This window comes from Schistocerca cancellata, chromosome 2 (genome assembly GCF_023864275.1).
Source record: "Schistocerca cancellata isolate TAMUIC-IGC-003103 chromosome 2, iqSchCanc2.1, whole genome shotgun sequence".
NCBI lineage: Eukaryota > Metazoa > Arthropoda > Insecta > Orthoptera > Acrididae > Schistocerca > Schistocerca cancellata.
In genome coordinates this window covers 539,955,370-539,975,261 of record NC_064627.1, presented here as the reverse complement: position 1 = coordinate 539,975,261, position 19,892 = coordinate 539,955,370, and the positions used below count along the sequence as shown (strand labels likewise).

Below are 19,892 nucleotides of genomic sequence, written 5' to 3'. Positions count from 1 at the left end.
TCCCTCCATGAAAAACACGACCACACCATGACACCACAACCTCCGAATTTTACTGTTGGCACTATACACGCTTGCAGATGACGTTCACCGGGAATTCGCCATACCCACACCCTGCCATCGGATCGCCACATTGTGTACCGTGATTCGTCACTCCACACAACGTTTTTCCACTGTTCAATTGTCCACTGTTTACAATCCTTACACCAGACGAAGCGTCCTTTGGCATATACCAGCGTGATGTGTGACTTACAAGTAGTCACTCGACCGTGAAATCCAAGTTTTCTCATCTATTGCCTAACTGTCATAGTACCTGCACTGGATCCTGATGCAGTTTAGAAATTCCTGTGTGATGGTCTGTATAGATGTCTGCCTATTAGACATTACGACTCTCTCTAGCTGTCGGCAGTCTCTGTCAGTCAACAGACGAGGTCGGCCTGTACGATTTTGTGCTATACGAATCTCTTCACGTTTCCATTTCACTACCATATCGGAAACAGAGGACCTAGGGATGTTCAGGACTGTGGAAATCTCGCGTACAGACGTATAACATAAGTGACACCCAATCACCTGACCACGTTCGGAGTCTGTGAGTTTCGCGGAGCGCCCCATTCTGCTCTGTCACGATGTTTAATGAGTACTGAGGTAGCTAATATGGAGTACCTGGCAGTAGGTGGCAGCACAATGCATCTAATGTTGAGAACGTATGTTTTTGGGGTGTCTGGATACTTTTGATGACACAGTGTAGGTCTTCCCGCGCTATTTTCACGTGTTTGATCGCCAGAAATGTGAGAAAGAATATCAGGCTGGGATAAGGAAGTAAAATCAGTACTTTCCCTTCTTTACACGTTCACTCATGGTAGCTCACTGAGATTGAAAAAACGCGTCATCTCAAAAACATTTCTTTGGTATGATTACCAAAACGTTATTAACTGTCCGTCTGAAATGGAATGAAATATCTGGTGACAAACGTCCGGATACCTATTAGTGGTCATTAATATCTAGTGCGTCCACCGATCGCCTTTATCACGGCTTGAATACTGCCGGGGACACTTCCAACGACGTTTCTGAACGACGGCCAACTGATGCTCAAGAGGCCTCAAGACGCCGGGGTCTCGAACGAAATCGGTGTTCTGACTCATCTCAGAGGTGTTTCATTGTATTCAGATCGGGATTCTGAGCACACCAGTCCATTTCACGAAGACTTTATCCACACACCATTGCTTCACATATGCTGCTTTATGACAGCGTGCGTTGTCATGCTGATACAAACAACCATGGTCTCCGAACTGTTCCTCTACTGTATTCAATAGAAAGTGCAGTAAAATTTGTCCATATCCTTCCGCAGATAGCGTTTTCTTTATCGTAATATGATGACCACAACCTAACCACGAAAAACATCGTCATACTGTACCAGCACTTCCTCCGTACATCAGTGTTGGAAGTACACAGGGTCGCAGGTAACGTTCTCCACGCATTCGCAAAACCTGAAACCTTCCATTGGACAGCCGTAGGATACAGCGTGACTCGTCACTCCAAAACACTCGTTTCCAGTCATCAGTAATATCACCATTGTTATAGCACAGTGAAGGTATCGATTGCTTCTTGCCGCCAGTGTGCTTTAAATACTACTAGAATCTGTTTGGGTTTTCTGCCTGATTTCGAGACTGTATAATTTGCCTAATGCCAAAATTTTTCACTTTGATAAGGGATGGTTCCCCCCACCCCATTAACCATGGACCTTGCCTTTGGTGGAGAGGCTTGCGTGCCTCAGCGATACAGATAGCCGTACCGCAGGTGCAACCACAACGGATGGGTATGTGTTGAGAGGCCAAACAAACGAGTGGTTCCTGAAGAGGGGCAGCAGCCTTTTCAGTAGTTGCAGGGGCAACAGTCTGGACGATTGACTGATCTGGCCTTGCAACACTAACCAAAACAGCCTAGCTGTGGTGGTACTGCGAACGGCTGAAAGCAAGGGGAAACTACAGCCGTAATTTTTCCCGAGGGCATGCAGCTTTACTGTATGGTTAAATGATGATGGGGTCCTCTTGGGTAAAATATTCCGGAGGTTAAATATACCCTCATTCGGATCTCCGGGCGGGGACTACTCAGAAAGACGTCGTTATGAGGAGAAAGAAAACTGGCGTTCTACGGATCAGAGAGTGGAATGTCAGATCCCTTAATCAGGCAGGTAGGTTGGAAAATTTAAAAAGGGAAATGGATAGGTTAAAGTTAGATAAGTGGAAATGAGTGAAATTCGGTGGCAGGAGGAACAAGACTTCTGAGCAGGTGAATACAGGGTTATAAATACAAAATCAAATAGCGGTAATGCACAAGTAGATTTAATGATGAATAAAAAAAATAGGAGTGCGGGTAAGCTACTACAAACAGCATATTGAGCGCATTATTGTGGCCAAGATAGACACGAAGCCCACGCCTACCACAGTAGTACAAGTTTAGTATCATGGAGAGTTGCATCAAACCAGCCTCTGGACTCAAGGCCACAACAACAACAACAAAAACAACAACAATAACAAAAACAACAACAACAAGGGTTTCTTGATATCAGATTTCTAAATTTAATAACACTTTCATAAAAATATTGTAGTAGTAATTTTGAGTTGACGCTTATGGTATAGATGCCGTTACTCTACCCATATTACGTAAGCTGAGGATGCTTGTACTGCTGTGTAAACAACACCCTCAGTTACAATCTGGCAATGTGCATCCTAAAGTTGTACAGTAACATATCTGGTCAAAAGTTTGACGGGCCTATATGACTCGCTTCAAATGGTACGTTATCTAAATTTGTCAATACTATTGTACAACGTGGTTTTGAATTACGCCCTTTAAGCTTTGATTCATGAATAATTTCTTGTTATTTTTTGGACTAAAGATAGCTCTTCAGAGTTGAACTACAGATTTGCAATAAAAATACGGATTGGATTTGTGATTGGTTGCTGAATTCCGTTTCTTGATGTGAAATAAAAGTGTAGTCCAGTGCCCCGTTTCCTGTTGTGAAATAAAAGTGTAGTCCAGTGGCCTTAAGAGAGTCTGGGCCGCAATGTGGCATCCCGCATTTTTGTGGACGTTGTCGTAATGCAGGTGGCAGACAATCCCAACGTCTGGCTTTCGCATCGTATGTTCCTATCTGGCATCGAAATGGAAGCAAGTCAAAGGGCAAATTGCAATGTTAACACATATACGCATGGTTTCCGGTTAGAGTCTTACTAATTCGTCCACTCGTTTTTCACCGCATTTGTTGACTGTCTGCATCGCACACAGCACCTTATTGGACTGGAGCGCGTGAAATCAAGCACGGATCTTAAATATACTGTCACGCGGCGTGTGCCGTTGTACCATCAGCAGCTTAACCTTTACTTCTCGTAGCGGCACATGTCACCCCTCTCTATAATCGTTAACACTGGATTCTTACTACAGTCGAAGGACGAATTTGCAATATGCGGTCTTTCCAAACGATGTCCATTTACTGTCTGCAACGGACAAGCTAGTAAACTCTGCATAGCTAAACAGTGACTACAAGAAAAATTCTTTGAACTAGTTTCGTCAGAACCTAATAAAAGCTGCAGAGCGTCACATCAACGAGTTGTAATATGTATGACCTATGCCCACCCGTCTCCGTACAAGGCATAACTGTTATCACGCTTTCAGTTTATATCATATAGCATTATATATCACTCAAGTGCTGTTTTCATTCTCAACACCTGATGGTTAAGGATATGACACACTGTAGTCAGGGTCACTTCAGCCAAATAGCAGACAGTGTGGCAGGGCGAGTCCCAGCTGGGCATATTTGAGAAGGGAAAATCATTTGTGGTATGTTTTTACGCTTTTCATTCTCCACCCTTAAAGAAAGAACGGGCCGTTGGAAGCTGACGTTCTGTAGAGTCAAGTTCATTTCAGCCAAATAGAAGGAGAGCTGCTAGTGAGGTACATGGAGTCCCAACTAGAGCTATTTCGATGGGGATACCAAGTTGTTTGTTTAAATGAACAGATTTAAATTGATGATTCCCTGAAGACAACTTCTAAGGCTGTCTCCAGCTTTCTGGATGTGCCTGTGACGAATTAATTTTATCTGGAAAGGGCTTTCTTCATTGTCACAATATGCACATTTATGTCCTGCCACACTTTTGTGATTTTATCGTATTGTAATCAGAATCAGTGAAGAATGGAAGAGGAAATGGAAAATAAGTACCAACTACATAGGTACCACAGATCGGTGGCAGTAAATTTGGGGAATGAATCTTCCTAGCAACGTGTGGTCAGGAATGAACAGAAAAAGGGAACATACCTTGCGGGGTACAGCTCCGTCCATCATTGGTGGGGATATATATTTCTGCGGCGTGCGCCTGAAGGGAACGTGAGCAAACTCTAGATCACAATGTGCAAGAGTGCCCACCAAGGAAGTACTTGGTAGCGTTCGAAAATGATTGGCACTACAATATTTTCGTCGTCGCAGGAATCACTTACTGGACGAACGAATAGAGATTATACTACAGGTATTCCGCGCCAATGTCTAAGCATTTTTTCCATCATTCTGACAACTCCCGCATTTGCGTAGCAAACCATTGTTTGGGGCTACCCTAGTTCCACTGGTGGACGGCAGCATGAAGTTCGTCTTCAGTGATGAACTTCTTATTCCGCAGGACATCTTTCATTGCGTTGAGTAGGGCATAGTCGCTAAGAGCCAGATACGGCTGATGTGGACGATGTGACAGCACAGTAAAACCTAATTCACGCTCGGTGGCAGTGGTCCTGCGACTGGTCTGTCGCCTCACATTGTGATGGAACAGAACACCACGGTCCCATTTTCCTGGCGGCGTTGTTTAATGCGTCGCCGGAGTTTGAGCGGTGCAGTGCAGTGCTGATCACTGTTGAGGGTTGTATTGGGAGGGAGGCAATCCACCAGCAGTATCCCTCCCTGATTCCAGAACACAATCGCAATTTGTGTGAGAGACTATGATCATGATGACTGATCACGGCACCTGATGCCCATGGTTGGAACTGGACGGTGGTGTGGTGACGCATGGAAATCATGCACCCCATATTTCGGACGTTAATACTACCAACTTTGGTACCCGTACTGCAATAACGTGTTAAGTAGGGGAACTTTAATTATAACCACCAGTTATCTAGGAACATGTGTGCGGAGTGATCTGCAAGAATGCTCAGAAATATGGTCCATCAACAGAAGCTTACAAAACAGTAGTTCGACCATTACTTGAATATTGCTCGTCAGTATGGGATTCGTAGCAGATACGATTTGTAGAGGAAACAGAGAAGATCCAAAAAAGAACAGCATGTTTCGTTACAGGCTCATTTAGTAAGCACGAAAGCGTAGCAGAGATTCTCAGCCCACTCCAGTGGCATACGCTGCAAGAGGGACGTATTGCATCATCTTATTGTTTCCTGTTACAGGTCCAAGGGCGCAAGTTCCTGTAATAGTCAACCAACATACTGTTCTCCTAAGTGTATCTCGCGAAAAGACCGTGAAGGTAAAGTTAGAGAGGTTGGAACCCACACGGAGGCTTACCAGCAATTGTTCTACCCCTGAACTGGAACAGGAAAAGCGGAAAGTGACACTGATACATAAAGTACCCCGCGCGAGACACTGAAAGATGACTTACGGGGTACAGATGTAGATTTAGATCAGATCATTGCTATTTAGTTCGTTCAATATTGATTGGCATTCCGCCTATAACTCCTGCAAAGTAGCAGTTTGGTTTGTGCCTTGATGCATGTTTGAAGATATAGTGCTGTCTACCACTTCGCATAGATGGTGCATTGCCTCAATCCTTGTTCCGTCTTGCAAGTACACTGATAGACATCGATAAGATAACATGGAAACAGATAAGCATGGGCAACGGTGGACGGGATGGTTTTCCTGAAGGGAAGGAGTGACTGCTTTAAACACTCACAAGAGGTTAGTAGCCATATTTCGGGAAATAACACCAAGGCGCAGATCGAGTTTCGTTGGGTGTCAGACTTCAGAGATGGCAGGGATAGTGCTCAAAAACCCTAATCCATCTTGCGTCCAGTAACTGTACACCAAGAAAACTAAGTTCAGTGCGTCAATGACTTGATAACGAAGTGCTGGCAAAGACGTTTGATGACCTAGAGAGGGCAACAGGTCTATCATAGGGATGCCTCCGCATTATTCATGAAGATCTGAAGATGAAGAAGGTGTGTGCACAATGGGTGCCCCATGCTCTCACTACTGCGGAGAAACAGAAGCGTGTCAAGATATGCCAAAAGTTGGTGCAGCAGTACGGCGCAGATCCATTGGAGTTCTTTGAGTGTTAGGTAACCGTCGATGGGTCTTGGTTCTTCCACGTGACTCCAGAAAAGAAACACCAGTCTACATAGTAGAAGCATACTGGGAGTCCTCGTCCGAAGAAATCATGGCGGTGCACTTGTTGACGTGTCAACATGAGCTTGGACAAAAGGAGCAGGGCATTGCTGGTGAAGCTCTATTATGAAAACAACAGTAATGCTGCAGCTGCACTTCGAGAATATAGCCAGCCGAATGGATTATGGAATTGTCCTCTTTCTCCACCTGCTGTGTCAAACTTGATGAAGAAATTCGATTGAACTGGAGAACTGGCGGTCGCTCCGGGAAGAGACCCATGACCGGTTGCAGCACAGGTGGTTGATGAAATCGCAGATGCTATGTCAGACAAGGCTGCGCGCAGTTCCCGATCGTCAGGCAGAGCGCGCTGTGTCACGACAATTGAACATCCCGTGGTCCACTGTACGGAAGGGGCTTCGAACCATTCTCAAATGGTACCCATCCAAAATCCACATGATACAGCAGTTTGTATCACAGGACGCACAACGACGTGTTGACTTCGCTCTCCACTTTCTGCCAAGGATTGAAGTTGACGAGGCTGGCCCTGAACCATCCTATGGACAGACGAAGCTCATTTTTCTCTGATGGGTGAGGCGAACACACAGAGATGTCGAGTATGGGGATCTTCACCTGCAGTAACTGTGCATGAAGTTCCTCTGTACGGTGAACGTGTCACCGTATGGTGTGGCTTCACGGTTACGTTCATCATTGGCACATTTTTTTTTGAACAGGTTGGCGCTCAGAGACAAAAGACATGCATTGTGATTGGCCAGTGTTATTGCGATAAGCTTCGCCAGCATGTCATAACCGCCCTGCAGAAGAGAGACGCATTGAACTCAACAGTTTTCATGCAAGAAGGGGCCCCACCGCACATCGCTCGTGAAGTTCGCCTGCTTCTCCGAAACACATTTGGACGCCATGGAATTATCAGCCGATCGTTTTCAAATAATTGGCTTGATCACCTGATCTCACTCCCTGTGATTCTGGTTGTGGGCTACCTGAAGGACAGGGTGTGTGTGTTTGTCCTTAGGATAATTTAGGTTAAGTAGTGTGTAAGCTTAGGGACTGATGACCTTAGCAGTTAAGTCCCATAAGATTTCACACACATCTGAACATTTTTTAGACAGAGTTTACCAGGGGAACGTTCACACATGTGCTGATCTGAAGCGCAGCATATCACGCCAACATACCTATGGATATGCTTCGTTCTGCAGTGCAGAATGTAATCCTGCGCTTTCAGACTCTTCTGGTCACTGATGGGCGTCATATTGAGCCTCTTAGTAGCAGTAATGATACCAGTATGTAACGGTATGCTGTACCGTGGCACCACATCAAAAGTGTTTCAATTGGATTGATTTCGCATTATTTCTCTTCCGAATGTCCTTGACATTAATGCTACCAAGTTTGATCCTTGTACGGTAATTAGTAGCCGTGTTACATTGTGTTAAATAGGGAAGTTTAATTATAACCACCCGATATACACTCCTGGAAATGGAAAAAAGAACACATTGACACCGGTGTGTCAGACCCACCATACTTGCTCCGGACACTGCGAGAGGGCTGTACAAGCAATGATCACACGCACGGCACAGCGGACACACCAGTAACCGCGGTGTTGGCCGTCGAATGGCGCTAGCTGCGCAGCATTTGTGCACCGCCTCCGTCAGTGTCAGCCAGTTTGCCGTGGCATACGGAGCTCCATCGCAGTCTTTAACACTGGTAGCATGCCGCGACAGCGTGGACGTGAACCGTATGTGCAGTTGACGGACTTTGAGCGAGGGCGTATAGTGGGCATGCGGGAGGCCGGGTGGACGTACCGCCGAATTGCTCAACACGTGGGGCGTGAGGTCTCCACAGTACATCGATGTTGTCCCAAGTGGTCGGCGGAAGGTGCACGTGCCCGTCGACCTGGGACCGGACCGCAGCGACGCACGGATGCACGCCAAGACCGTAGGATCCTACGCAGTGCCGTAGGGGACCGCACCGCCACTTCCCAGCAAATTAGGGACACTGTTGCTCCTGGGGTATCGGCGAGGACCATTCGCAACCGTCTCCATGAAGCTGGGCTACGGTCCCGCACACCGTTAGGCCGTCTTCCGCTCACGCCCCAACATCGTGCAGCCCGCCTCCAGTGGTGTCGCGACAGGCGTGAATGGAGGGACGAATGGAGACGTGTCGTCTTCAGCGATGAGAGTCGCTTCTGCCTTGGTGCCAATGATGGTCGTATGCGTGTTTGGCGCCGTGCAGGTGAGCGCCACAATCAGGACTGCATACGACCGAGGCACACAGGGCCAACACCCGGCATTATGGTGTGGGGAGCGATCTCCTACACTGGCCGTACACCACTGGTGATCGTCAAGGGGACACTGAATAGTGCACGGTACATCCAAACCGTCATCGAACCCGTCATTCTACCATTCCTAGACCGGCAAGGGAACTTGCTGTTCCAACAGGACAATGCACGTCCGCATGTATCCCGTGCCACCCAACGTGCTCTAGAAGGTGTAAGTCAACTACCCTGGCCAGCAAGATCTCCGGATCTGTCCCCCATTGAGCATGTTTGGGACTGGATGAAGCGTCGTCTCACGCGGTCTGCACGTCCAGCACGAACGCTGGTCCAACTGAGGCGCCAGGTGGAAATAGCATGGCAAGCCGTTCCACAGGACTACATCCAGCATCTCTACGATCGTCTCCATGGGAGAATAGCAGCCTGCATTGCTGCGAAAGGTGGATATACACTGTACTAGTGGCGACATTGTGCATGCTCTGTTGCCTGTGTCTATGTGCCTGGGTTCTGTCAGTGTGATCATGTGATGTATCTGACCCCAGGAATGTGTCAATAAAGTTTCCCCTTCCTGGGACAATGAATTCACGGTGTTCTTATTTCAATTTCCAGGAGTGTATTATCGCAGTAACTGTTTGGAGTGATTGTTCTTCAATCGTGTAGTCACAGAATAATTTGTCTTTCTATGTAAGTATTCGCAGTACGTTACATTTGTTTATGTTACCAGTCAATTTCCACTCATTGCACCAAGTGTGGATCCTCTGCACTTCTTCCTATATTTGTCTATAATCCTCCAGCGTTGCGACTTGCCTGTATACGACAGCGTCATCTGCGAAAAGCCTCGTGGAAGTTCCGAGGTTATCCACTAGCTCGTTTATGTACGAGTATATTGAGAAATGTAATGGTCCTATAACACTCCTCTGGTGTGCGCACGAAGCTACTCTTACGTCTAAATATTTCTGTTAAATGACAATGAGTGGTTGTGTTCTGTTTGTTAAAAACTTTTCAGCCTAGTCACATGGCTGTCTTTATATTCCGTAAGCTCGTATTTTGTTCATTAGGCGACAGTCTGGAACTGTACTGAACACCTTCCGGAAGTGAAGGAACACAGCATCTACCTATGTGCCTGTACCTATTGATTTCTGAGACGCAGGCACGAGCTGGGTTTCAAACGATCTTTGTTTTCGGAACCCATGTTGGTTCCTACAAAGAGGGTTTTCAGTCTGGAGAATACGAGAGTATAAAACATGTTCGAAAATTCTACGACAGGTCGACGTCAGAGATAAAGGTGACAGTTCTGTGCGTCTGCTTGGCGACCCTCCTCGAAAACGGGAATGATCTGCGCTTTTTCCTGATCATTGGGAACGGTTAACTCCTCCAGGGATCTACGGTACTCTGCTGCAAGTTATTTCACATATATGTAGAATCTAATTGGCATCCCATCACGTCCAGTGGCCCTTGCTATATTGAGCGATTTAAGTTGTTTTCCTATCCTATGGTCACATGTCGACATCTGTCAGTTTGTCATTCGTGCGACGATTTAAAGGGGGAATTACAGTCAGATCTTCTGTGAAACCGTTCTGAAAAAAGCAGTTTACTATTTCGGCCTTTTCTGTGTCATTTTCCGTTTCATTGCCATTATAGACACAGAGTGTCTGCGAGATGGTTTCGATCCGTTTATTGATTTAAGATAAGAAAAAAAAACTCTGTAGGGTTTTCTCTCGAAGCAGCCGATTCTGCCATTATGTGGTTGATGGCACTGGACTATTATTAAATTTACAACTGCCAGTAATAAATGTTATGTTTTCATGATTTTATATTTGTATACCTTTAATTTCTATGAAATGCTATTGTGTATTGGAATGCGATAACAAACAAATAATAAAGAAATCAAAATATGTATTGTAATGGGGTGAAAGGCTTGTGGTAAATTTGTTGATCTTTGGAAAAATCGGTAGGGATTGAGAAAAAAGTCCCGTATATGGAGATACGAAAAATATTCGGGGGTAACTGTAGTCGGTGTTTCTTGTCTGACTCTACGCATTTCTGGCAAATGAAAATAAAGTGACTTCGACGGGCTACTGCCGTTTGCTAATACTATGTATAGTACACAGAAAAAGTACAACTCCTGACTGGAATTTGAGAAATTTTGACAAGAAGGTGTTTGTTGGCTGTCAGATAGTTTACCAATACCTGACTCACGTGTCTGAGAAAGGAATCTGAACACAAAGTGAGTGGATTACTGTCCTTGAAAGCGAATCAGCTAGTCTCTCATAAACTTTTCCCTGCGGTTGCGATTAAGCTGCTATCCGATAATCTAAGGTTTTCCTGCAGTTTGCTACAGTATATGAACGAGCAGCGCGGTTTTACTGGAATGCGGCAGTGTGCAGTGTTAACTGTCGACGTGTTTATATGGAGATAAGTATTTCTACGGACAAAGCTGACAGGGCCGCTGTGGCCGAGTGGTTCGATGCACTTCAGTCTGGAACCGCGCTGCTGCTACAGTCGCAGGTTCGAGTCCTGCCTCGGACATAGATGTGTGTGATGTCCTTAGGTTAGTTAGTTTTAAGTAGTTCTAAGTCTAGGGGACTGATGACCACAGATGTTAAGTCCCATAGTGCTTAGAACCATTTGAAGATTTTTTAAAAGCTGGAAGTGATGAAATTTCACTCTGAGCTTCTCAGATACCATTTCTTCCTCCCTCATTCTGTAAATTCTAAATAATATATGGACAAATTCGTGCTGGCGCATATCTTCAATATTCACATGTAAAAAGTACACTCTGACGGTTGTACAGTAACAATGGAAAACAATTACTCCTTTCTTTGTTTGCTCCACTGATTCCTGCGGTAACACTTTTCCGAAACCTAATTGATTTTAGAATAACAGGTACTGCACTTATCACCAATTTCATCAGCTGCTTTGCACTTCCTATATTTTCTGCATAAAACTTCACATTTCTCTGGTGTTAAAGAAGTTATGTAGCGTACTACTAAGTCTATGCAATTAATCTGATTCTCACTTGGGACTGGTCGTTTGGTATCGATGAACACTTTTTAACCAGGGAATTATGAACCTTTTCTGAGAACCTTCTGCGCCTTCCATGGAGCACTGATACGATTCGACTCCATTGTAGTCACACGTGAATAGCAAATTTGTGTTGCGGCCAGGCGTGATGACTTCAATTCTGACGTGTAAATGGGACACGTAATGAGTGAATTCCTACAAGAACTTAATAGGATTAAACTCCCTTGGGCCTATGGGACCATGAAGACAATGAAAGTGTGAAATGTATACTTGATCCATTCGTATGATCGGCATGTGTTGTCATTTCGAAAATTCATATAACTTTCTGGAAAGTAGTGGAAAGAATCAGTCCACATGGCCGTCGCAAAAACCAGAATCCTTCTTTATTGTCGTCTACAGACATTAAACGACCAACCTCTTCTGTTTAGTATAAACTGAGCACTATGAAATCATTAACGACGTCAATTTTTATCCGTTTCCCGTGGCATGTAATGGTAATCTCATGTAAATGAATTAGTATTACACACAGGTGTCAACTAGTTTTGCTACTGATGTAGCTGATATATGTGAGTGCAAAGTTCGTGGCCATCAGGCGGCATGTTAAGTTCATGTCTCTGTATGTCCATCTTTTCTGTGATAGTTGCGGGACTTCGGCTATTCAGCACAGAACGTCAAATCAAACACCTTTCAGCCGTCAAAATTTCCAAACTGTTATTTTATTGGACCGAAACTGGTAGCCCAGTAAAATAGCAATTCGAAAATTTAGGCGGTTGAAATGTGTTTGGATTGACACTCTGTTAAGTCCATCGCCTGTTGAATATGGTGCGTCTATTATCGTCAACCATTTGTCAAAGCTTGCAAATATATTTTTCCCCGTATTGGTTCAGATCACAACAGATTTGAGCTATCTTAGCGCTCGAGCAGTCTGCAAGTCCAACCACTTGACAGAACAGGCCACTTGTTCTCAGGGCCCGTAGGATGTTGGTCTGCCATCCACCAAACAGTACGTGATCTATTTCAATTTCCCGTTAATTTCAAGTGCTCACTTCCTACTAACTGCGCTGTCAAGTAGTGTAGCAGTTATTTGTCGTCGTCATCAGTTGGTCTCATGTTCCACTTAAAAAAATGTGTGCAACATGGTCGAAAGATTCAGTGGTCTCTCCCAGAAGTTTTAGTCACTCTCGTTATTATTCATCCACCCACGTGTTCGCTAAATTTTGTGCAACAAACGTCAAATTGACAAGAAGTGTTACTAAATATTTGGGTAAGGAAATGATCAGCATTTGAATAACCCACAAAAAGTAGATAGGAATATCGCCATTTACACTCAGTATACAGGGTGTCCTAGCATTGTTGCGACAAACTTATAGAGGACGTAGAGGGTATCGAGTGGAAAAAATCGAGGGTAGGAACCTGTGTCCAGGAACGTCATCCAACGACGCTACAGAGCCTGGCATTACTCCAACCCTTCGGCAGAAAATGTAACTTTGTATGCCGACAGAGCATAGGCTGAAAGTCTCGAAATGTTGTTTGTTATTTAGTGACCGTGAATGACTGCCACGATTGCCATTGGAGAAGATGGATCTATCAGCTATGTAGAAAACCCTTGTCTCCAATGAATACGATGCTTCGTTGGCTTGGCAGATGACAGTTTTGGACATCAGCAATTTATTTTTCTCCTGGATCTCTCTAAAATCTCCAAGGCTTTACGGTTTACAAGAGAAAAATAAACTGCAGATGGAAACTCGTGTCCGGAAGTGTCATCCACCAAGGCAGCAGAACAGCGCATAGTTAGGAGACAAGGCCCGTATACGCAACAGCTAGCTCCATTTTCTCACTGGCGATCGTGACAGTCAGATGTGACCACTGAATAACAATAAACACTGCAGGACGTTCCGCCTACAGTCCGTCAGTATATGAAGTTACGCTTGCTTCCGAAGGGTTGCTCTAAAGGGAGGCGCCAGCGTCTCTAACTCTGATGCTCTGTAGCGTCGTAGGATAACATATCCGAACACCAGTTCCTGTCCTCGATTTCTTCATCAAGACGCCCTCTACAACGCCTCGACGTTTGCCGCAATATTTCTGGGACAACCTGTATACGGAAAGAATCTTATCTGCTTGCGAGAAGGTCGTGTTACGCCTCGTGTAAGAAGGAGAAATGTCTCCCACCATGCGTTGAAATTTGATGGTGGTTGGATCGTGATTTACCGAGACTGCGGTTTATCATCCCGTGATATACTGCATGAGATCCCAGACTAGATTCCACAACTAATGACATGCCAATAAGGAATCTATGGGTTCAGGAGCATAGTCAACGCTATACAGGATATCAGCAACCCCACGTAATTAGTGCTTGAGAGGACAGACATAGTGCTAGTTCGGCCGTGCAGGATCGTACAGCCACGTTAATTCCCGTGAGTTGGGAAATGAGCATGATGTGCATCCATGAGGACAGTGTGGCGACGTCTTCCGTACCACAGAGTGTCAGTACGGCCAGCAGTGTTGCAGCTTCCCTTAATGCTGCAGCACAGACAGGCGCGGCGACGTTGGTGCACCCGAATACAACACTGGAGACAGCCAGCCACCACGTCGTCTCTTCAGATGAGTTTCGGTCCTGTGTACAGCATCACGATGGATGAAACGTTGTGCAGAGGCTCTGAGGCGAACGAACGTTGGCATTCATCACCGTCATAGAGGCCCAGCAAGTAGCTTGAGAGTATGGGGTGACACTGGGTACACAAGACGATCACCTCTAGATCACATACGCGATGTGTTAACTCCAGTCGCTACGCCCCATCTTGACATTATTTTTTTAACAAGATAAAGCAAAACCATATGTTCCTCGTACTGTCCTCGCCTACCTCGATGAAGAGAGTGTTAGACAAGCAAGCACTCCTGATTATATAAAAAAAAATGTTCAAATGCGTGTGAAATCTTATGGGACTTGACTGCTAACGTCATCAGTCCCTACGCTTACACACTACTTAACCTAAATTATCCTAAGGACAAACACATAAATCCATACCCGAGGGAAGACTCGAACCTCCACCGGAACCAGCCGTCCTGATTATCGCACACTAGCTTAGCGCCAGCTGCTTTGCTAGCGTAGTTTGTAGGGATTGCGAAGTTATCTTTTTTTCCTGTAATCGCATTAAGTTGTTCACAAACAGCAACATTTTCTAATCTTTTCATACCAATCTTAAGGTTATAGTACCATGGTATTTTCCTAATGTATTTCTGACGAAAAGCAGTTCTGTTAGCTGGATCGGAGATCGTTGTTAATCCTGCCTGTTTTTTACTTCTAACCGAGAATACGGACTCCAATTTTCATAGATGAAGCTTTATTAGTACTTTAATAGGGATTTATTTTCAAAAAACTTTCACCCACTATTTTACCCCCTTAGTTGTTGAAATTCTAGGAATGCTGAAGTACGTATCTTTTTATTTCTTATAGAGTAACCAAATACCAATTTCCTTAGTTATAGCTTCAAAATTGCCTTAATAGCAAAAAAAAAAAAAAAAGATTCAGGAAACGCTTCATCTCCTATTCACCACGTCAGGAGTGCAATTTCTAAGGAAAAACCTTTTTGAACCGGTTTCACCAAATTCCAAAGTTTCTGTCAGCTGTTTGGGCTGGACAATGGTGAGTCAGTCAGGATATTTTCTTTCAGTTATGGAGATTGAAAGGTCTGGTCTTCGACTGACGAGAGACTGTAGCACGCCACCATTACCGGCAACTACGACTGATGGTCTCCAACATGGAGCTGAAGCGACAAACAACTATGTACCGGTATGTGTCATCCAAGCGCAGTTCGATTTAGTGTGCACTGGGTCGGAGCCTTAGTTTCCCGGATCACTCGTACTTTACTTTTTATAGATGGGTGCTTTTCTTTAATGACAGAGAACATTTCTCCGCTCCAGAAATCTGTGGTAAATTACGTTCAACAATGAACGCCATTTCACTCAAAAATTATGCTGAATTTATTTCAAATCTCTTGATTTTCTTTTACACACTTTTGCTTTTGTTCTACTCTCTTGCCCACATGTGTTTGAATTTTGTGCAGATGGAATGCTTAGCTTATTGCAAGAGATTTTTTGGTGTTTTGGAAAGTATCCTGCGATATCATTTAAATGTGATAGTTGTTCAAGACTTGTCCCTATGGCAGGCGAGAGCGCCTATATGTAATGTTTTCATTCGAATCTATTGTCTATGGACCCACTATTTTTTTAACAGGACGATCTGCTCCTAAATACGTTCAGTAATCCAGTCTTGTGCTTCGCGGCTTATCGGCCATATGAAGTTGGCCGGGACTGAGTAACGGAGTCCTAAACAAGCTGATTGGTACTTGCCGTAAAATTAGCTCGCAAAATAAAAGGTCACTCATGGCGATAAGAGCAGGAAGCTAATGAAATTTCAGTTTATGGACGACCAGTAACGTCACATCTGTCTTTATTTCCTCTGTGCCTTATCGCTTATGACTGTGATAGTACTGAATGTGAAGATGAATTGAATTTTCAAGCTGAAAGTGTTAGAGCCTTAAAACTTGCTGCTTCTTACGGTGTTTGTAAACATCAGTCTGAAAGAGAAAAAGCGTCACTCTGAGATAGCCGAAATATCTGTTCGTAAATCAGCCGGAGTTTATACATGGTGATTCAGCTGTCCCTACCGATGTCGTTTTATGCAACCCGCAGTGTTTTATCAGGGCCTTCAAAACGGCGCACAATATTTCCATATTCTCTCGCTCACTACGCACATACAATTGGTCCTACTACAGAAAAAATGAACAGGATCTTTTTGTAAGAAATTTAATGAAGTTAAATTCTGAACTGGGATACGTTTCCGCGATGATCCGTAGTTTTCGCGTTTTTCAAGGAAAACGTCAAGAATTATCTTCAAACGAACCCCACTCTCACACTCAGTCCCCATCGGTCAGAATTTCTAGTATTTTGTTCATGGCACTCACTCCTACGGCTGTACAAAAATTTGCGACTGCACGAATTACTTCCCACATTCGACCTTTTTATAGCTTCAGCTGGTCTTATTATGTCACTGGCTTAGTCGAGCATTTATACATTGTAAAAGTGACGTTCGTATAACTACGAAACTACTGTGCTTGTAAAGATTAAGTTCGGGTCGAATTCTCAACGTAATTACCTTTAGCGTAAAGTTTACAAAAGTCATTTTTCTTTCATTAACCTCGCGGCCACGTTTGAATTAAAAATGTTAACGAAGTAGCCGAGTGTGCGAGTGACGCAATGTTCTAGATAGAGGCAAAAAAAGGTCGAATATCGGGAATAGTTCGTGTAGTTGGAAATTTTTCTACTGTGGTAGAAGGGAGTGCCACGAATAGTATACTAGACGTCTTGGCTGCTGAGGGTCGAATATGGGCAAGGAGGCGCGTTTGAATGTCACTTATGTACGTTTTTCTCGAATAACTGGAAAACAGTGGTCTCCAGCGAAAACGTATCCCAGCATAAAATTTAACCGCATTAAATTTCCTACAAAAAGGTCCTGCTCATTTTTCTGTAGGACTAAGAGTTCGCACGTAGCGAGAGAGAGAATATGAAAATGTCAGGTGTTGTTTTTGGCCAGAAATAACATTGCGGGTTGCATGAAACGACATCGGCAGGGGCATCTGAATCACCACGTAAGTCCCCAATTAAAGTTCTTGTTTCAAAACGCTGTAGAAAGAGAATCAATGCTCAGAACGACGTCAAATGTGAACAGCATATTAATGATGCAGGGGGAAACGTCTTGGAACAAAAATGAAGAAAAAAATTAACGAAAATTTGGTCAATAGACGGCGCTTTAAGCGTCGGAATATGCACACCAACAGACGCGCAGCACACGGCTACTCCTCAGTTTGCATCCGAGATTAACTTCTGTGCAAGATGGCACACCTCCCGCACTTTTCGCAGTCAGTGAAACGACTGCTGCAGAGTCATTTCGGAAATGATAGCATTATAAACCTCAACCGTCATGTCCTTACAACCTAGCTGTCCAGATCACTTGATCTCAATCTGTGAGACTTCTGGCTGAGGGGTTCTGTGGAAGATGTGTTCGGTGCTCCGATTACAAACGTAGCTGAACTGAAGGCACGCATCGCGCCACGTATTCTGATCGTGACCCCTGAGACACTCCGATCTATTGTGGAACGTGCCGTTTCTCTATTTCAGCTTGTGGTTGAAAAAGGCGAACAGCATATTGAACATATACTGCGCCAGTCTCATGACAGCTAGAGACGGATGCCATTTTCCTCTTGCATGGGGGCTTTATTAAATATTAATGAAAATATTTTTTTTTTGTAGCACTGCCAGTGGAGTTGGCGGAACAATACTCTCTGGCGCGATCTCTGGCGCTGTGGCTCAGTGTAGCCACCTTTCATATGCCCCTCCTCCACGGGCTAGAATTTGATGGTATTTTTGCCAGCATTGGTGGTGAAAATACCACCAAATTCGTCAAAAAAAATACAGACAAAAATAAAAGCTAATATTAATACGTAAATATCATATAACTAGATAAAATTTTGGCTTTGCACTGACCTTTCAATAGCCTAATATATAAAATACAGTAAGGAATACAAATTCTTTCATACATACGACTTTACATAATAGTTTACACAAGTATTATGTGGTTAAACAGTTCAATCAATGGCGTCAGCAATGACGAATATGTACAGGTAAGAGTCTCATAACTTTTCACAAACAGTAATACACAAAAAATCAGTTTATACAAATAGTCACATAAAATGTTTTCACAACAAGTAGTTGACAGTTCCAGCAGTAGCACCCAGCAATGATCGCGAGCAGTAAATTACGTCTAAAGTACGTACCTAAGTGGAAATATGTTACCTGAAAAATAAACTCAATTAATAATTACCTTTTTAGTTTATTACTTTCTTCTTCGAAATGACATTTTTCCTGAAATTTTCTCGATAGCAAGTCGTCTTAACGTCGGACACGCACAGAATTTACCTGAAGTTCTTAAATATTTTATAGAACCATATCCTGAAAAATACTGAATGTTAATAACATAATTCATCAAGTCACTATAGCTTTATACTGATTTTATTCGGAGAAAGACTGTGTATTTGTTTACGGCTGTCAGTGCATTCGCACTGAGCGCTCGATCAGCTGTAGGCGCGTGACGTAGGAAGTGATTGTTTGCGGTCAACGACTGCCTTGTGCGGCGCACAGACTTGACCGTTGCTTTGAGTATCTGCCGCCGCCGGAACACGGCGCGGTATCCTTGCATTCTCCGTGTGTTTACATACGACTGTTAGTTTCTCAAAAGTATGTCATTCTACAAAAATTTTTCAAAAGTATATCATTCCACAAAAATTTTAACATTAGATATATGATGTATTCCCTTAGAGCGTCGTGATTTAAGAGTTTCTACTTCGACAGTGTTATCATGAATAATTTTGCGAATTCTATATGGGCCGTTCTAAAGCAGAAAAAATTTCCGACACAAGCCTTTTCCTTTGTGAGACAAACGATGAGACTTAATTAACACTTTCTGACCAACTGAAAAAATTTTTAAATGACCAGGATGTTTAGCTGATTTCTCTCTTCTAGCAGCAGCAGATGCAATATTTTGCAAAGCCAGGTTCACACCTTCAGAATGCCGCAGTTTCCGTGAAGGCGGAAAAGGAACGATTTCAGATATGCGATTTGTCGGTGCTTTGTTTTTTAATATCAGTATAGGCGGTAAAGAAGTTGAATCATTAGGGAGTTCATTCAGAATGTTTTGAAAAATATGAAGATACTGATCCCACGTTCTGTGATTCTGATGACAATAAAGACGACACAATTTATTGATTTCCTTCATCCATCTCTCTGAAGCGTTACAGTGGGGGGTGAAAAAGTGAAATGAAAATTGTTTTAATTTTACGACGCCGTAGAGTACGAAGCCAAATTTTAGAACGAAACTGTGATCCATTATCTGATATAACCTTATCAACATGACCCACTTCTTTAAGAAAATGTTTGATGAAAGCGTCAGATACTGAACGAGCTGTTGCTTTGCGTAACGGTGTAAAACACACATATTTTGATGTCAACTCCACTGCTACGAAAATGTACGCAAAACCATTAGTAGAACGAACCACTGGACCGAACAAATCAACTGCAGCCATGTCCTTTAATTTCGCTGGAATGACAGGAAACAACGGTGCTCTGTGAGAAATTGTTGGCGGCTTAGCCTTTTGACAT

General features: G+C 43.8%; 1 protein-coding gene across 1 annotated transcript in view; it reads right to left on the bottom strand.

Annotated features, from left to right (window-relative positions):
• Nucleotides 1–19,892, bottom strand: part of LOC126146628 (alpha-(1,3)-fucosyltransferase 7-like) — a 389,818-nt gene that overhangs the window by 329,500 nt on the left and 40,426 nt on the right. The gene's annotated exons all lie outside the window — the stretch shown is intronic.